This window comes from Spermophilus citellus (genome assembly GCF_964194105.1).
Source record: "Spermophilus citellus genome assembly, chromosome: 4".
NCBI classification, from domain to species: Eukaryota; Metazoa; Chordata; class Mammalia; order Rodentia; family Sciuridae; genus Spermophilus; species Spermophilus citellus.
This window is the reverse complement of record NC_138185.1, coordinates 107,396,527-107,402,688: the sequence shown is the minus strand read 5'-3', so window position 1 is coordinate 107,402,688 and position 6,162 is coordinate 107,396,527.

Here is a 6,162-nt window from a genome sequence, read left to right as displayed (position 1 = left end):
AGCCAGCTGGTGTACGCTCAGAAAATCCAAACTCATTTCCATGTGAGCAGAGGGGGATATAATTAGGAAGGCCCCTTCCCCAAGTGAAAAGAGGGGAACATCCTGCATGCCCAAGACTCACTGTCAGGGAGGCAGGGTAGGACCAACTTGAGGGATCTCTACCCATACGGTGCCTAGGGCTCAGCTATCACAGGCAACCTGATGACCCAATGATAGTGCCTTTGGAAGGTCCAGGCACACTCCCTCTGCAGGCACCTGAGCAGCCCAGGCAGCTCTGCCATTAGTCCATCTTCTCAGAGCCACCTGCCTGCCCTTTGTAAAAAGGATCTCCCTGCCCTCAGGTCAGAAACGATTTGAACCAACAAGCTCTACCTGAGCCCCAAGGAACCACAAATAGGAAACCCACCCAGCTCAGTAAGTCTTTATCTAGTGCATGCTGGAGATCTAGCCCAAGGTGTACTGCACTGACAGGAAACAGGGTGAGGAGGCAGCAGCAGAGGCAAATGAAGATGTGACCTTCAGAACTCATAGACTTAATTCATGCACTGCAGACACCAGCAAAGACACTGGGCAGGATGCCCTGGCCCCAGCCCCAGCCCCAGCCCTCTGCTCTGCTCCATGGCCAGGAAAGTATTGCTACCAGGAAGTTTAGCTTTGCCATTCTACATTTTGCTTCTAACTGCCTCCTCCTTACCCGAGAGCCCCCAAGGAATCCTAGCAGGCCAAGAAGGGGGAATCAAGATGCCTTCAGAGATAACATAGGGGCTGCCAGCTTCAAAAGACCCAGGTTCACACTGCTCCAGAGGGAAGCCGGTGTGGAGAGTCTAAGATGTGTGACCTGCTCTGAGACCTGCATCCAGCCCAGAAGCCAGCAGGATGGCCTGGCCTAGGCTATCCTCTGAGACTGACACTTGGTGTCCAGCCCAGGGCCTCCTGTGTCAGATAGACAGCCCCTAGTATTGTCTTTCTTTTTATTGTAAAAAGGAAAGGGCTGGAGATGTGGCTCAGTGGTAGAGCACTTGCCTGGCATGTATAAGGCACAGGGTTCGATTCTCAGCACCACATATAAATAAAGATCCATTGACAACTAAAAAATATTTTTTAAAAAAGTTAAGGCAAATTAAGAACTAAGAATTCAAACAGGTTCAAAATAAAAACATTACCCATGTGCATAGCAACTTGCAAAGTGCAACCCACTTCCACCTACATCATTCCTGCCAGTCCTGCATTCTTTCCCTCACTAAGGGAGAAAGCATAACTCCATTCTAGAGAAGAAAGTGAGGCAAAGAGAGGGACAGGGACCTGACCAAGGTCAATTGGTAAATGATGGAATCAAGATGGGAACCCAGGTTTTCAGATTCCAATAACAATTGCTAACATTGCAGTTACTGAGTGTGGTGCACATTTCATAGCCTCATTTTAACTTCTGCAATCCTAGGGTATGGAATTAGATAGGTGTTAATATTCATCTCCTTTACAAACAAGGAAATAAAGGCATGGAAAGGAAATTTACTGTGCTCAGGAGCACTTGCTGGTTAAAGGTAGGGCAAGGATTGAAACTCAGGTATTCTCTCTAGGGTCCTTAACTTCCCCCAGAGTGACATGCCCTGGTATTGCTGCCTCCTATCTGAGGCTGGAGCCTAGGTACAAGTGATCCTCAGAAAGACACAGACAGGGCCAGGTGCCAGCCAGAAGGGCAGGCCAGGGACTAGGCTCAACCTTCCAAACAACAGGTCAGCAGATGAAAACTAGGTAAATGCCCAGGTATTTTTTTTTTTTTAGACTGAAGTTGGGATGAGAGGGAATAGTACTGAAAACCATCATCACCCCAAGCCAGCCAACCTGCGGATAAAGGGCCAAGACCAAATGGTAGCCCACTTCTAGGCAGGCAACTAGGGGAAGTAAGAACTGAGTCTGTGATTGAAGCAACAGCTCTATAAAGGGAAAGGCAAGTAGTTGATGGAGCAATAGCACCAGTATTTGGGCACAGACTTTACTGCCTTCAGCAGCACAGGGAAATCAATTCAGAATGGCATAGATTATGACAAGGGCCTGCATGCTTCTTTGGAGGCCAAGGATGACTCTTGGGCCTGAAATGAGGAAGGGGCACAACTCCCACTCACAGTCAATGATGGGAGATGGACCAGCAGAGTAAGAACAGATGTGGATCTGAAAATCTGAAGGGGAGGCATATTCCTGTCCTTTCCTTCCCATGACTCTAAAATCCAGACAGGGGAAGAAGAGACTGAGAGAAAAGATGTAGGAGAAAAACACTTAGAAGTTGTTTCCTGAGGGCAGCAGAAGCACAGCCAAATACAAGAAGTGACCTTAGACAAGGAAATGGACATAGACCTGAGCTTCATGACCCCAAAGCAGCAGAGGCCCTGGGAGTCTAGTCCAACATTCCAGCCAAAGCCTCTCACCGTTCATGGCCAAACTTGGTTTATCTCTCCATTCTCTGAGCTTCCTCTGACCCCTTCTCAAATTTAATTCCATGGCTAAACACAGCCTTTGAAGGAGTGGCCCACCCTGAACAAGCTAGTGGGAGGTGTAAGGACACAGTGAGATAACACAGGCACATGTGTGGTCACTCACAAACTGCTCACCTTCTTTCATGGATTCAGTGATCCAAGAGTCCCAATTCCTGGGATTATTTATAGCTCTCAGAAGGCATTCAACCTGATGGAGTTCTCTAAATGCTGTATCCCATTCTGCTGTGAGGCTTCAAGCTTAGTGGCCATCTAGGCCTCTACTAGCGACAGCAACAATCACTATTGCCTACCATGACCCTTCCCCAGTTGCAGGGGGACAAAGAAACCAGGCAGGTCATGAGAATGAATGAAGCCAATGGGCTGGGACCTCGGGAACTGTGATTATGGGGTAGTTTCTATTCAACTCCATGTCATAGGAACCAAGAAGTATACCCAGAAGTCACAGGTGATCTGATTTTTCAAGAGAAGATGAAAATTCAATCTTTATTGAAACTATCAGTTTTAAAATACTGACAAATAATTCAAAAGGTAAAGAGGATACCAATGCCCCTGGCAAAGCTTTTGGAAGATTGCACTGGGGTTTAGAATAGGTCCAGCAAGGAAAGTGGAGAAACCCTCTTCAGAACTGATGTGGATTTGACAAATCTCAAGGGGAGGCATATTCCTGTCCTTTCCTTCCCATGACTCTAAATAATATGGCCCTGGATCCATACTTCGCTCCAAGAGCTCTGCCCACCTACAAACCTCTGCCAATGTGTTCCATTTAGTACCTGCCTCCTTTTCCTAAGCCAGCACAGAGCCTATCACCTCTCAGGCATTTACTCAGCCCCTATGAAAAGAGAGCTTCTCACAATTTCCACCAGCTTGCTTAGCCCCAAGGGTCTACACTTCCCAGGGGCATCCCATTCCTTCATCTATGTTCTCTGTCCTAGTCATTTTCTAGGTACATTTTAATTTGATTGCCCCTACTCTAAATTGCTAAGATCTGGGTCAGGCCAGCCAAGTTAAATGAGAGGGAAAACAAGTAAAAATCCACAGAGGGATATTCAGTGAGGACAGGGGGTTGGCAGACAAAAGACAGACTCTTCTCTTTCCATTAGAACATTCAGCTTACCTAAAACATGACAGGTTGGGGACAGCTCAGTATCCTTAGCCAAAACTCAGCCAATACTGATGGCACTTGGCTTGTGGTGGGAGCGCCACCTGGTGTCCACTCTGGAACAGCCAAGTATTGGAGATGTAGATACTCCCCAACTTCCTAAGACAAACTCCTCCCTCCACCTCATTCCCATGCCCCAAATTCATCTCTAAGCCTCTATTCTCAGTGTCTGAGGCCTGAGGGCAGAGAAGAATCCCATGAAAGTCATGTGGAATCCAAACAACATCTCCTGACTAGATGGGGCTGGGAGGCCAAAGGTCAAGTCCTGGCTTGGCCACCAATTCCAGTTAGGTAATTTCCTGCCCCAGGCCAGGCCTCAGGATCTAAAGCAGCAGTTCTCCTGGTCTATCTCCTCTTTAAACCACACACAAATTTTTCTCATTCTACCTTTTGTACTTTCTTCTCTTGTATGATGAATTCAGTATGTTTCAAAGTGATCTCCATGGGTTAATGATCCACCGTCCAGCTCTGATGGATCCTTAGGCCTACTAGGGCCACTTCACTGAGGAGGTAGACATGCAGACTGGTGCTTTCTCACAGAGAGTTCACTTTTTCTCATGAACGCAATGATCCAAGAATCTCAATTCTTGGAATTGGAAGTAGTTCTCAGAGGTATCCAGTCCAACCTGGGAGCCCCTCACCATAGCCCTTCTCTGGCAGTCATGCAGCTTCTGCCTACCTGCTTCCAGTGATGGTGTGCTTCCTCACCAAGCAGCCCTGCCCATCTTCTTTAGCTCTGACCCAAAGTTTTCTTTCCCAATATAAGACTCCAAACAGGGGTCCTAACTCTGCCCAATAAAACTACACAATGTCTAATCCCTCTTTCTGGCATACAGCCCTTTGAGGATTTATAAGTCATTTCCTTTTAAATCTGCTTTTTCAGGGTATATAACCCCATTTCCAAATAAGTCTCTCATGGGACTTTCCTTGGGAGTCTCTCTAATCCTGGTTGATTCCTAGGACATGATTAGTCATTTAACAAACTGCCACTAAGCAGTCCAGTTTGTGTCCTTTCCTTCCAAAAATCAGGCCTCAGGTCATACACAACGCCTATGACAGAGGCTGAAAAGGCAGACTTCTTACTCCAGATTCCAGCACCTAGGAAGCCTCTGTCTGATTAGGTTTAGACACCATGGTGCTATCTCCTGTTCCTGTAAACCTAGGGTCATCTTTGGTCCAATTCTCCAATTTTCTAGGATGCTGAATTAAAGATTCTGAGTTTGAATCTGAACCCAGGAGAAGAAATGAGACCCCTTCTTGCATAAAAGCAATTTGTTTTCTGAACTTTCCCTGCTGCTCTCTCTCTAGTTAGGGTTGCCTTGCTGTCCGGATCCTGATTCCACCTATAATATTCCCCAGCCTAGTTCTGAGCACTTGGCATCTCTGATGTACACAGGGTCAATATGAGGGGAAATGTCAAATAGGACAAAACTCAGGTTCAGAGGATCCAAGAAGTCAAGTCATCTGTGGAAAAGTGACCTGAAGTTTAGTCATTCTAAGAAGCCTAATTCCCTTCCAAGATCTGAGCTGCCACTTCAGAATGAGTGGTGAGCAGACCCTTCAGCCCTCTGAGTGACTTTCTGGCCTGCCAGACAAACACAAGGCCCCAGGTGGATACCTTGATGAAATCATGGCTGACACACTCATCAAAACCCTGGAAAGACATTTCCTGTCAGTGACATCTAACAAAAAGCACTCATCTGCACAGGGGTGTAATAACATATCCTTTTGAAGGTGGTTATGAGGATCAACTGAGATGGCACATGTAAGTGCCTATTTCAATGCTTGGCACAAAGGATGTGTGATAAATAAGCACTATTGTACTGCATTGCTGTTAGCTAGTTTTGCCAAGGTAGGGGAGGCAAATGCCCAGGGTACTGCAAAGCCATTTCAAGCATGGAGAAAGCCGAGTGGTCACCAGTAACTGCAGGGCCTATGGGAATAAGACTGGGCAGGGCCCAAAGGAACCAGGGGCACAGCTGAGCTGAACTGAACCCTGGCCCAGGGCCAGAGGGGGTCCAATATGGAGGCCTGAATGAATTCCTAAAATCCTCACTAACAGTTCACTGCCAAGGCCTGGGGCAGAGGAAACAAGAAGCCACCTCAGGGTAGGAATCTGAGTTTGCTTGGTTTGGGGCCCAGGCCAGATGGGGCTGAGGCGAGGAGCAGAACCTGGGCCCATGTGCCCAGCAAGCTGTGCCAGCCCAGCCCATGTCAGCCCAGCCAAATTTGAGTTATATCAGGAGAAGGGATCTGTTCAGAAAATTTACCCATCTCTGCATATTTGCATATTCTATTTTGGGGTCTCTCTTCCTTTTTTTTCCCCTCAGCTTCCTAGAAAAGTTCTTGCGATCAATTCCAACTTCACCTCTGTTGAACTGCAATGCTTACTCAATCCCATCTCCCCTTTAGCTATGGCCCTGTCCCTAACCAACAAGATCCTCCAGATTTCTCTGCCCTTTGCCTCCACTGCCCCCCAGTGTATCCAGTCCTCAACCCTCCAATCTGGCT